Source organism: Peromyscus maniculatus, chromosome 21 (assembly GCF_049852395.1).
Source record: "Peromyscus maniculatus bairdii isolate BWxNUB_F1_BW_parent chromosome 21, HU_Pman_BW_mat_3.1, whole genome shotgun sequence".
Classification (NCBI taxonomy): Eukaryota; Metazoa; Chordata; class Mammalia; order Rodentia; family Cricetidae; genus Peromyscus; species Peromyscus maniculatus.
This window is the reverse complement of record NC_134872.1, coordinates 11,316,067-11,329,348: the sequence shown is the minus strand read 5'-3', so window position 1 is coordinate 11,329,348 and position 13,282 is coordinate 11,316,067. Positions and strand designations below refer to the sequence as shown.

The following is a 13,282-nucleotide window of genomic DNA, read 5'->3' as shown; positions in this document are numbered from 1 at the left end:
CCTGCTCCTGGGACCTGCTCCTGGGACCTGCTCCGCTCCTGCTCTCCGCGCTGCCCAGGCGGCGCGCTCTGCACCACCACGAACTGGTGCCTCAGCCAGGGATGGCAGGACGGAGGAGGGAGTCGCTAGTTAATTCTTTGGACGCCTCTATTCCTTTTCCTGTCGCTTGAGAGAGTGTGTCTCCCACTGGCCTGGCTCCTGCCAAACTGGGTTTCTGAGTCAAAAAGACTGCACCATTGTCTCTGGCTAGCCTGGCCCTCCAGGCCTGCAGGCACGTCCACTGGTACGGCTGCTGGGGGGACACTGTACCAGAGCACCTGGCCTGGGTCACACAGCTGCCTAGCCAGCGGCGATCAGCGGAGTAGCCCTGGGCAAGATCGGCCCAGTCCATTCCCAGCCCCTCTGCCTGAATCCAAGTCACCTCTGCCCGGCTGGTCTCAGGGAGAAGGGCCCCCTTGAGCCTCCCAGGGAGGTAGCCAGTTTCGCAGGGTCTGCTTTTGCCTCAGGTGACTTGGTCAAGGCCTGAGCTTCCCAAGCCTCAGTTTCCCTGTTTCTCCCATGAGGGGGTGGGATAGGTTAGGGTGCTAGAGAACTGAGGGTAAAGCAAGAGGGAGGACCTGCTGGCAGCTTGTCGCTGGAGCTCATAGATTCTCAGGGCTGGGCAGAAAAGAGGCCTGTGGCCCAATAGGGTGTCCGCCACAGGAAGAACACGCAAGCACACCCAAGCCCAGGGCTAGCACAGAAACACCCGGCACTTCTGAGGCCCAGGACCTTCTTGTGACTGAATTTGCAGTGCAGAGTCCTGAGCCTGGCTCAGTTCCTGCGGGCTAGGCCCGCTGCTCTGGGCGATGGGGCAGGGAAGCGGTCCCTTCTCCTTCACACCATCCTGGGGAGGGAGGGCATGCTGAGCACCAAGGACTAAGTCCCACCACGGACCTTGTTCAACCTGTAAAGGACACAGACTACTTCCCAGCGGTTCCCCTGAAGTGTGGCTGAGAAAGGGCAGGCTTGGGTGTCCTTGCGCCATGCTGTTACCTCCCACTGGTGGACTGATGCCACTGATTCTGTGGGCCCAGGCTAATTAGGGAGGGGCCTGGTGCTACTTCTGCCCTAGTGACCTTTAACTTCTGGCTTTGTTGATGCTGGGTTTATTACCTCCATAGCTGAGATGTTCCTGCAGTGAACATCCTTCCCTCACACTTGGCTCCTGAGACTGAGGCAGCCCCCCTTCCCCATGTCTACACTCCAGGGTAACAAGGGCTGGTAGCTGGACCAGGGTGTGTGTCCCTGCCCGTCCTGTGGGAAACCATGCAGTGGCACCCAGGGTGGTTCAGAGGAAGTGAAGCAGGGGAAAGACCCATGTCACAATAAAGTGCTGAGTGCTGAGGACACAGGAGACCGGAGAGTGCCCCCAACACAGAGCCCTGATGCCTTTGCCCTCAAGGGTCGATTTTAGGACTGGTCCCATCCTTTCAACCCTCTCTCTTCCCGTTGAGTCAGCCTGCTGAGTAGGTAAAGCTGGTTGACAGGGCTTGAGTACTTAGTAAAGTTGATTTATAATAACCCCCTTACTTACTATAAAATGAATACACAGCTATCCTAAACAGATTGAAAAGTAAAGAGTCAGCTAAAAAGCTGACATTTCTTGGACCCTGTAACCCAGAACTACAATGTGGCAATCCTTCAAGCAACCCCGGCTGGCTCCTCCAGGGTCTGGGTGCCCACCCAGAGTCAACTACAGCCACCACTGCTGCTGTCTTTAGATATTGACAACCATTGCCCTTATTCTGTTTCTGAGTCCTAAACTGGCCCAGCCACCACTACCACCAGTTTGTTTACGTGTTTTGTTTTTTAAGACAGTCTCTTTATGTAGCCCTGGAGCACACTATGTGGACCAGGTGTTGGGAAAGGGTGGGGGAGGGAAAAAAAGGAGCCAGGCCTGGAAAGAGAGAAAGAAGGGGGTGGGGGAACAGAGCAAGGAACAGAGAGAGAAGGGGGTCCGCGTCCGGCTTTTTTAAGGAGCAGATTGCATGACCACACCAATGTCCCCTCATGACATAAGGCACAAGACTCTGAGCTGCCCAGGTGCAGGAGTGAGGGCAGAATCCTAACACCAGGCTGGCCTTGAACTCAGAGATCCACCTGTCTTTGCCTCCTGAATGCTGGTTTTAAAGGCATATACCACCACATCCAGCTCACTACTGTTCTTTATACCCTATTTCAGGGGGTGCTGTGGAATAATCCTCTTGTACACTGTAAAGATTTGTCACTCAAATTAGTTTACTGAAACACTGATTGGCCAGTAGCCAGGCAGGAAGTAAGGTGGGGCAATCAAACTGAGGACTGGGATGAAAAAGGATGGAGTCGAGGAAGACTTGAGTGAGTCTCCCAAAAAGCAAGATGCCAGAGGACCAGTAAAGCCACGGACCACATGGCAATACATAGATTAATAGAAATGAGTTAATTTAAATGTAAGAGTTAGTTAGTAATGAGCCTGAGCTAATGGCTGAGCATTTTGTAATTAATATAACCTTTTATGTGTTTATTTGGGACCGGGTGGTCAGGACAGAAAAACCTCACCTCCAATTACAGGCGGACCTGTTGGTCAGTCCCTCTCAGGGGTAACCTCCTGCCTAACACTACCCAGAGGGATGAAGGAAAACACATGCAAGTAGGGGTGGAATTGGGTTGGACCTTTCAGTGATGGAAGGTGTGGGTGGGCAGGGGATGGGTTCAGGGGTAATACCTGTGTATTCAAAGACATGGGAAGTGACGCGATTTAACAGAAGCCCAGAGTGGGGTATGGTAAGAGTATGGGCTATATTCCGTAGGCCTTCCTGGTGTCCAGAGCAGGGATGACGTGAGAAACAGACTCTCTATGGTGCTCATTGCTCTGCCTCTCAAGCTGCCCCTTCTTTGGGGGGCAGTGAGAGGAGAGGAGGTGCTTCCCTGATGGAGGCCTCTAGACCCCAGGTTTTCCTCCACATTGCCCAAGGCCTCTAGACTCCAGGTTTTCCTCCACATTGCCCAAGGCCTCTAGACTCCAGGTTTTCCTCCACATTGCCCAAGGCCTCTAGACCCCAGGTTTTCCTCCACATTGCCCAAGGCCTCTAGACCCCAGGTTTTCCTCCACATTGCCCAAGGCCTCTAGACCCCAGGTTTTCCTCCACATTGCCCAAGGCCTCTAGACTCCAGGTTTTCCTCCACATTGCCCAAGGCCTCTAGACTCCAGGTTTTCCTCCACATTGCCCAAGGCCTCTAGACCCCAGGTTTTCCTCCACATTGCCCAAGGCCTCTAGATTCCAGGTTTTCCTCCACATTGCCCTCTTGCCCTTTTCTCTCGGAAAAGGCCAAGATCTGGTCTCTCCACACCCCCGGACCCAAGGGTAGAATAATTTGATTTCCTTCCATCACAGTTAAAGAGGCTCACACAGATTCAGAAAAATTAGGAAGAAATGTCTGTATAAGTTCAAATGAAACCTAACGAACTACCCAGGGGGCTAGTGACCATTAGAAGGGAGTCTACTAGACCAACATAATTTCTCCCTACATCCTAAAACTTATCCTTATACCCACAAATAAGTGTAGCTCTCACCTTCATCAAAGAATGTTCATATATATCATATATATGTGTGTGTGTACATATGTATGCATCCGTGCATATATATATAACAATAATAAAGAAAAAGAGGCTCTCAGTTTGAGAGGAAATGGGGGATGACATGGCAGGGATTGGAGGAAGGAAAGGATGTAATTATTTTTTAATTTAAAATACATTGCATAAAAAAAAATTTTTTTTAAGCTCAGATGAAGACTTTCCACTCCACAAACAAAAACCAAAGGTAATTTCATCAGACTCCACAATCACTGATCACTAGGGCCGAATTTCATCCACACACACACACACATGGAGTGAGGGGTGGAACCCGGATCTCTTGCATCCCTAAATGCATACTCTACCCCCGAGCTGCTCCTCATCCCCTGTGTTGATTACTTACATCCTCACATGTACTGAGCATCTGCTGTGAGCCAGGCCTTTTGCAGGACCCTGTCACGTGTCCCCAGCTGTCCTCCCACACTGGCAGTTAAGGGAAACTGAGGCTTAGAGAAGGAAAGGCACGGAGAATCTTGAGGGTCTGACCACAGTTTGCAGGCCGTGCTGTGCCCTGTTGCTCCCTCAGCCAGTGTGACTTCCAAACAGACAAGAAGAGCAGAGAAAGGACCCGGAGGAACCTGGTTGCAGAAATCAGAGTGAGAACTAAGTTTGCTTTGATGAATGCAGCCCAGACCTTCTGCTGGCACTCTCCTGAGGATGTCAAGGAGCTTTGTTCCAGCGTTAGTGGACACCACACACTGAGTAGGAAATGGTGGTTTGGTAAGAACTGGAAAGAGAAGTGGTTCAGGGCAGGCTGAGGTCTACCCTAGGTGGGGCCTGGGTTGGGGCTAGGTGCCTCCCATCTGACCTCTGAACCTCCGGCAGTCCCACAGACAAATGGCCTTTGGAGTAGAGGGGATTGGACTAGTAGGAAGGTATTTTTGCCTTCCTATTTTGGTAATGAAAATATTACATTCTCTCCCTGTTCCCTCTATCCCACATAGTCATGTATTACAGTTTTTATCAATTCTTTTTTATTTTTCACTTTTTATTTTATTTTATTGGTTTTTTTGAGACAGGGTTTTGAGACAGGTAGCTCCGATGTCCTGGAACTCACTTTGTAGACCAGGATGGCCTAGAATTTAGTAGCTCTGCCTGCCTCTGCTTCCTGAGTGCTGGGACTACAGGCGTGTGCCACCACATCCAGCTTTAATGGATTCTTAACCCCTTTGTTGTTCTGATCACAGAAATGGCATTCAATGCTGAGCTAAACTGTAATTATATTTTTGTGTACAACTTTTTGGTTTTCCTCTAGAGTTGATACTTGCTTAACTTTTTTCCTTACTCAACCTCTTCTGACTGAGAGCCACATTTCCTCACCCTCAGGAAGGTCTGTGAAATGATTCTCAGAATAATGTTCACACAGTCCAGCCTGCAGATCAGTCTGTCTGAGGAGGGCGAGGGTCTAGTGAATCTGAGTCTAGCAGTGTCCTGCCCCTCTTGAATACTGTGACATCTTTTGGTGAGTCAAGGAAGCAAGAATTTGGCCTCTTCAGCTCCTTCCCACAAAGAGGAAGACAAAGGAGAGACTGTCTTGGGGGAAGTGGTTGGGTGAGGAGCCATTGTGGTCAGGACCGGGAGGGCATGGGAACAGCCCTGCCTCTTTCCTCCTTCCTGCGCTTGTACCTGGCTACCCTACCCTGGGAGGGTTGGGATCCCGCTTGTGCCTGTTGGTGTGGTTCCAAAGGACCAAGTAAGAAAGAGCCCAGGGGCACTGCCTATGGCCCGCAGGTTTCCGGGGGATCTCTCCCACGGCAGCTCTTGCCTGCCTCCTTGTCCTCTCACCTCCTCCTCCTCCTCCTCCTCCAGCTCCGCCTCCCGCCCCTGGTTCACCACAGAGGTGGCCAGCGCTAAATCTATGCTGCAAAAGGAAGTCTTTCGGGGGGAAGGAGTCAGAAAGGAAGAGGCCAAGATGGGGGCAGGGCATCAAAAGGCCAGAGTTGGGCCAGAGGGAATTTGAACAGGTCAGATGGGAGGGGCAGGGAGGCCCAGGGCTGGGGATGGTCTGTGAGCAGCTTCTGAGCATGCTCCCAGTGTGTGTGCAAAGGACAAAGTGCATCCTGCCTCAGTTCCTCCTCCCTGCTCTCTCTGCCGACTCTGGGCCCCAGGGTGAGCAGGCTGGCCCTCGCTGGTGCTGACTTGCAGCTCCCATCCCTCCCTGACCTATCAGACTAATGCTCCAGCATCCCCTCAATGCCAAGTGCAACACCACTCCCCAGAATCCTAACTGACCGAACTGGAACTAGGGAGCACAGGGGAGTGCTCGGAGGAGCAGAGAAAAGAACGGGGCCCCTAGCACACACTCCTGGCTTCTGAGTCCTCACATCCTCTTCTTTCTGCCTTGTTTCTTTCCAGACAGGGTTTCTCTTTGTAGCGCTGGCTGTCCTGGAACTCACTCTATAGACCAGGCTGGCCTGGAACTCACAGAGATCCACCAGAGTGCTGGGATTAAAGGTGTAAACCACCACCACCACCACCAGGCTCTTTTGTTGTTGTCGTTTTTAAATAGGGATCTGCTATGGCCGAAGATAGTCTTGAACTTCTGACCTTCCCGCCTTCATCTTCCAAGTACTGGATTACAGACAGGTAGCACCACTCCTGGTTTAATGCTGGGGCTGACTCTAAGGCTTCGCGGATGCTAGGCAAGCACTCTACCCACCGATCTATAACCATCACTCTTCCTTGCTGGCTGCTAACTCTTGCCCACCAGGCCTGGATTGTACTCTGGGTTCCCAAGCACTGTGTCATGGCCTGCCGCTGACCTGCTTGTCTCTTAACACAGCTCAGTAGTCCATAGGAACCAGGGCTTTCCCTCTGTACCAGGAAGAGCCCTCACCCACCCCAATGAGCTTAGCCTCCCACAGGTGTGGCTGAAAGGGGCATAGATGGGACTTCTGGGCCTACAAAAGGGGAAGCCTGCTCCCAGAACCTAACTCCAGCCCTGCCCACCCCTCCAGCCTCAGGGAGTAATTCAGGAATGGTAAAGACACAGTGCTGCGTCTCAGCACCTCTGTGAAATGGAAGCATGGAGCTGGGTGACAGTGGCGCAGGCCTTTAATCCCAGCACTCAGGAGGCAGAGGCAGGTGGATCTCTGTGAGTTCGAGGCCAGCCTAGACTACAGAGCAAGATCCAGGACAGGCACCAAAACTACATAGAGAAACCCTGTCTCAAAAAACAAAACAAAACAAAACAAAAAAATGGTAACGTGGTTTTGCTCTCTAAGACCACATCGCCCTCCCAACTTGGACCAAATACAACCAAAGAGCCCAGTGGCTCGCCCACTCGCTGCTTGAGCCTGGTACTCAACTGGCCGCCTCTGGCCTCTATTTTCTCATTGTGAAAGTGAGAGGCTGGTAGCATCCTGGTCCTCCCACACTGTGCTTTCCTCTAGGCAAGGGCATGCCCGGTGGGTTAGATGAACACTGCTCCCTGTCCTCGCCAGACTTACGCATAGAAAAGTGCAAACGGGCTTTGATTTCCAGCTTGGAGGGCAGGCTGCACGTCAAATACACAGACAGGTTTTGTGCAAGGGCCTATGGGAGGAGAGTCAGACAACACAGGGTGGCCGGGTCCTGGCCTGGCCTGAGGTATCCCTGCACTGAAGCTCTGTGGGAAGACAAAGGGAGGGTGAGAGAAGGAAGGGGAAGGAGAAAGGAGGAAGCACATGCACGCACGTGCGTATACACACACACACACACACACACACACACACACACGCACGCACGCACGCACGCACGCACACACGCACGCACGCACGCACGCACTCATAACACAACAACTGAGCATGTCTGCCCTCCTGTGCCATCAGAGTCTTCTCCCAGCCCTCACTGTGCTCCTCCCATACTCCTCCCTACAATCCTGCCGAGCCATCCATACTAGGTCCTCAAGGTCAAGGTGAGCTCTCTTGAGCTGCAGGTCCTCAGCTTTGCCTCGATGGCCTCCCTCCCCCGACTCTGTCGCCATTACAGGCTTCCTCATTCTTTAAGCCCTTGTTATCAGCCAGAAGCTTGGATTATTTCAGCCTCTTCCAGTCCCCCGCCCATGCCAACCCTCCTGGCTCTCAACTCTGTGCAGTTCAGCATGCCAGTCTCGGTTCCCCTTGCTCCGTGAGTGAACCCTCTCCTCCCTGTCCTTCTTAGTCCACCTGCATCGCCACATTTAGAGCTGGCTTCACATCGGAAGAGTCAGGCTATGCCTTGAAGTCCCACCTGCCCGTATCTGCCTTGAGGTGGGTGCTATGAGCCCTTGGCACATTGTGTGATTATTGAGGTGGTTGGCCTGAGCTCTGTGGCTTAGAATTCTATTCTTCATTGGTCTCTCCCATTTTTCTTTCTCCCCGCCCCCTTTTTTCCACCCTCTTCAGTGTGAATATTTATACTGCTACATTTTTGTTCATGAATTGTCTCTTGACCATTTTTGTATAGATGTGATGGTTAATGTTTATTGTCAAGATTCAAAATCCCCTTGGAGACAGACTTAGGGGTGTATGAGTTACTTCTGTTCCTGTGATAAAACACCATGACCAAGGCAACTTGGAGAAGGAAAAAGTTTATTTGGGCTTACGGTTCTAATCCATAATGTTGGGGAAGCCTGGGAGGGAGGGGCTGGTACAGGAAGCTGAGAGATGATATCTCACCTGCAAACACAGAGTAGAGAGAGTGAACTGGAAATGGGCAAGGCTAAAATCCCTCAAACTCCACCCCAGGAATGCACGTCCTCCAGCAGAGCTCCACCTCCATAACCTTCCAAAACAGTGCCACCAGCCAGGGGCCAACTGTTCACATATGTGAGCCTGTGGGTGGCAGGTGGGCAATTTCATTCAAATCACCGCAGCATGACTGTGAGTGACGTTTCAGACTACCAAGTTAGCTGAGGACAGAAGACCCACCCTGAACGTAAGAGGCACCAGCCCATGAGCTGGAGTCCTGGACTGAATGAAAAGGAGAAGGTGAGCGGAGAACCAGCGTTCATCTCTGCCTCCTGACTGTAGAAGCCATGTGAGCAGCTGCTCACCCTCCTGCCATGGTGCCTTCCTTGTCATGATGGACTGTGTCCCTTCTTAAACTGTAAACCCAAACAAACCCTCTCTCCTTATGCAGCCTTTTGTCGGGCGTTTTATCAGAACACAGTTAAGATCTAGTCAATGGCTGCTCTAGGGGATTACAATCCACACACTGAACATTTTGCTGTCTACTTAACGGGGATATTTTACCACTTCAAATGAGATACAGAGGCACCCTCCTCCCCCAAGATACTGAGAATCAGTCCAGCTCTGTAATAATCATCCTCTCTCCTCCCACGCACACCCACCCCAGCCTGTGCGAATCACTCTTCTACCCTGGACTTCCCTTTTTGTTTGTTTGTTTGTTTGAGACAGGGTCTCATGCTGTAGCAGGCCTGGAACTCACTATGCAGCCTAGGCTGGCAATCCTCCTGCCTTAGCCCCTCAAGTGCTAGGACTATAGGCTTAAGTCCCTATGCCCAGCTTTGCTCTCTACTTCTTTGAGATCAACTTTTAGTTTCCCTGTATAATTGAGAAACAAGAAGTGCTATGTGTGTGTGTGTGTGTGTTGTCTGATTTATTTCACTTAATAATAATAATCCCTATCCTCATTGATGTTCCTATAAATAGCAGGATCCTATTCTTTTGTGACTGAGTAATATTCCATCATGATATGTCCCATTTTTTTTTTAATCCGTTCATCCATCAATGGACTCCAAGTTTGACTCTGCTTTTGGGCTATTGTGAATAGTGCAGATGTCTCCTCTGCACATTGATTTCCTATCACTGAGATACCTACCCACTGAATATCAGCTCATACGGCAGTTCTGTTTGTGGGTTTTCTAGGAAGTTCCATCTGCTTCTCCATAATGGACATGCTAATCGTCATCCTTACCAGAAATTCCTAGGAGTCCTTCCAAACCTTCACAGCATCTGCCATTCTTTGCCTCTCTTCTGGGGAGAGAGGACCTCTCTTACGACTTTAATTTGCATTTCCCCCATTATCTAGGGATGTTTAATATATTTCCCTACTTGTTGGCTATTTGTACACTTCCTTTCAAGTAACATGATCAGGTCATTTGCATAGAGTTAAAGTGGATGTGTTTCTCCTATTTGCTGTGAAACTTGCCTTTGAGAAGATTCTCATCACTGTGCTTTTTTGGAAAAGATTTATTTTTCTGAGTCTTGTGTATGCATATGTACACAAGTGTGCATGTGCTCCAGGAAGCCAGAGAAGGTCCTTAGATGCCCTGTTTGTGAGCTGCCTGGTGTGGGTGTTGAGAATCAAACTCCAGTCCTCTGCAAGAGACAGAGCTCTTAACCGCTGAGCCCTCTCCCGGGCCCCTTACAGTTTTGGGATGCACCATGTGACCAGTGTTATAATCCATTATTAGTCCATCCTGTAGGTGTGCTGTGTTTCTCACTTTGTTGGATTACTCTCCAGCTTGGCAGGGTTCTGGGCTTTTCCTTTCATATTCTTCCTTGGTAGTTAACTTTGACTTCCTCGATAGTTCTGTGTCTTGGACTACATTGAGACTTGCTTTGTGGCTCAGTAAGTGATTCCAAATGTTTTAACATTATTGTGAGTAAGTTAGAGAGAATATCCCTTCAGATATTTCACTGCACAATTGCCATTCTATTTGGCCTGTCTGTTTCTGAGTCACACTTACGATGGTTAATTTTGGTATCATCTAGATAGGATTAAGAAATGCCTGGAGACAGTTCTTTGGGTATTTCTGTCAAGGTATTTCTAGAGAGGATTGACTGAAAACCTGTCTTGAAGGTGGGCAGTACCATCCCATGGGCTGGGGTAGGATCCAACACCTTCTGACCGCCAGGTACACTCACACACAGACATCTACACAAGCACATTTAAAAAAAAAAAAAAAGACTGGGAATGGTGGAGCACACCTTTAATCCCAGCATTCTGGAGGTGGAGGCAGGGGGATCTCTGTGAGTTTGGGGCCAGCCTGGTCTACACAGAGAGTTCCAGGACAGTCAGGGCTGAATAGATAGATCTTGTCTCAAAACAAACAGCAAAATAAATAAATAATAAATAAAATTTAAAATAAAATGAAATAAATTTTAATCATAAGATAAAATAAAAATAAGCCCCCCCCCCTTTTTTTAAGCAAGGGAAAGTTGAGCTCCTACTGAGCACGGCGGCATTCCCCTTCACTTTCTGATCTACAAGTGCTCTGCTCTCACCCCCACCCCCCCACCCCCGCACAGGCCGCAGACAGGAGCCTGTCCGGCCCCCAGGCCTTCCCCACCAGGATGGCTGTATCCCCTGTGAGTCAGAATGATCCCTCCTCCCTCCCTTCCATTTCTCCTTGTCAGGTGTTTGGTTCCCGTGATGAGAACGGCCCACTGACACCACGCTGAGGACGCCGGCGGCAGGTCTGTGGCTGCATCCGTTTGCTCAGGTGTCAGCTTTTGTGTTGTGCATTTCGAAAGCTCTCAGATCTCTGTGTGTGGTGTGAAGCGTGTCCATGTTTGTCTGTTTGTGAGAGAGCATGCTCCCGCATGCACGCTCCTGTGGAAGCCAGAGGTCGGTATCTGGAGTCCTCTTCAATGGCTCTCCGTTGTTGGCTGGGCGGTGGTGGCCCACTCCTTTAAAGCCAGCACTTGGGAGGCAGAAGCAGGTGGATCTCAGTGAGTTCAAGGCCAGATTGGTCTGCAAAGCAAGTTCCAGGACAGTCCCACAGAGAAACCCTGTCTCAAAAACACAAAACAAAGCAAAACAAAAAAAAAGATCCTATTATTTACATCCCCAGCTCTAGAGTTAGAGATGCACACAGCCACACCCAGCTTTACACGTGGCTTCTGGGGATCCGAACTCAGGTCTTCATCCTTGTGCCGCAAGCTCTACCCTCTGTCTCTCTGACCTCTGGATTAGGCCTTTCTGATATTTCTGGGTGGTGTTTGTTAGTATTTTCTATAAGTATAGGTAGATTTTTCTCTCTTTATTTTTAGTCTTCAATCCTTTTTGAGATAAGATCTCACAGTATTGCCTGACTGGTCTTGAACTCACAGCAGTCCTTCTGCCCCAGCCTCCTAAACGCTGGTACTATGAGTGTGAACCGTGATACCTGCTCTCCAACGCTGTTCTTTTAACAGTTTATCTGATAGCATCTTTCGTACATCCTCTCAGCTGTGAGAAAACATACAAGTTCAGGGGTGTCAACTTCATCTTCTAGTAACCCTCACAGCCATCATCCCCAGGACATTCTGCAAAGCTGAAACCGTCCCCCATTCAACAGCTTCATCCTCTTGTAAATGCGTCTTTAAAATTTCTACCAAACATATCACAGGCAGAAAAAAGCAGTATATGAGCGCCTAGGTCTTCAGCTGCCGCCCCTTTACTGTGGTCAACTCAGCGCCAGTCTGGTGTTCACACCGATCTCCCACCCCCACCCCAATTACATGGGAGAAAATCTGAAACATTGCATCACGCCATCTGCAAACATTTCAGCTTGTGACTCTAAAGACAGAGGCAGTGAGAAGTAACCACAAAACACCACCACTTAACGATTTCTCAACATGGCTGACATCTCAAATCTTAGGTTAAAAGGTTCCACTCTGTGTCTCTCTTTCTGCCCCCTCTAGTCTTGCAAGTTGTCATGTGGGGTTTTGCCCACCCTGGACCTTGTGATTGAGTCTCTGCACATCCCTCTGTGCCCCATTTTTCTGCCTAGGAACCTGTCCCCAGCCTCCTTCCTCCCATGCTCACCTGCTTCCTTGAGGGGCGTACCGCCTCAGCCTGTTCACTTGGGGCTGGGTCCCTCTCTCAGAATGAGAACCTATGCAATCAGCCCCTGCTGGCTGGACCCTGAATCCCGACCTCTTCATGACATGCTAGAGAGCCCCTCCACGCCACCGATGACTGCTGCCTCCAACAGTGGCCCCTCCTCTCTTGCCATCACCTGCTGGTCCCACCCTCTCGGTGTCTCTTCTCTAACATCCCACATGCAAAGGCTCTGGGGTGAAACCCACATGTGGGCCAAGGAGCCGTGCGTCGCTCTACTTCCTCCTCGCTGCTGACATACAACAGGAAGCATCAGGCTGGGGCCTCAGTGGCTGTGTTCTCTAGACACCACCGCAGAGCCAGCTGGCAAGGAGCAGGCAAAGACATCGCCAGCCAGCCGGATTCTCTGAGTGGAGGCCTCCGGGAACCAAGAGGGGTGAGTGCAGGGCCCCTGTGTTCAGGCAGCTTTTACAGGCAACCCCTCGGAGCTGGGCTCTTGCTGTGGAATTTCTCTTTGTTTCCCCAGCCTTAGAACCTTTCCGGGTCCCTCGCTTGGGCTATCTAGCAGGAAAGGGTCTCGAGACCTTTCACGTGTGGCGTCTGGGTATCCAGACCCTCCTGACTGATGTCCATTGAAGGGAGGTTTGGTGCCACCCTCGGGCGGAGTCACAGACGTCCTGGTAACTTCTGTAACTGGGTGTGGGTCAGCAGGCAGAGGACGGTGTTGATCCGCTCTCTGTGATGGTGCCTGGATGCCTGGGGCCGAGGAAGGGCAGCAGTGTCAGGAGGGATGCATGCTGTGGGGAGTAAGGGGACATGTGCTGTCTGTCACCCACCCACCAGAGATGGAAGTAGGTGCCTGTGGTCGTGGAGGAG

The 13,282-nt window shown here is 50.6% G+C and overlaps 1 protein-coding gene across 1 annotated transcript in view; it reads left to right on the top strand.

Annotated features, from left to right (window-relative positions):
• The first annotated feature begins 12,657 nt into the window (after nt 1-12,657).
• Itgb2 (integrin subunit beta 2) overlaps nt 12,658-13,282 on the top strand; it is a 33,691-nt gene continuing 33,066 nt past the window's right edge. Inside the window, exon 1 of the mRNA XM_006989395.4 lies at nt 12,658-12,842. The gene's annotated coding sequence lies outside the window, so the exon portion shown is untranslated. The remainder of the gene's footprint in view (nt 12,843-13,282) is intronic.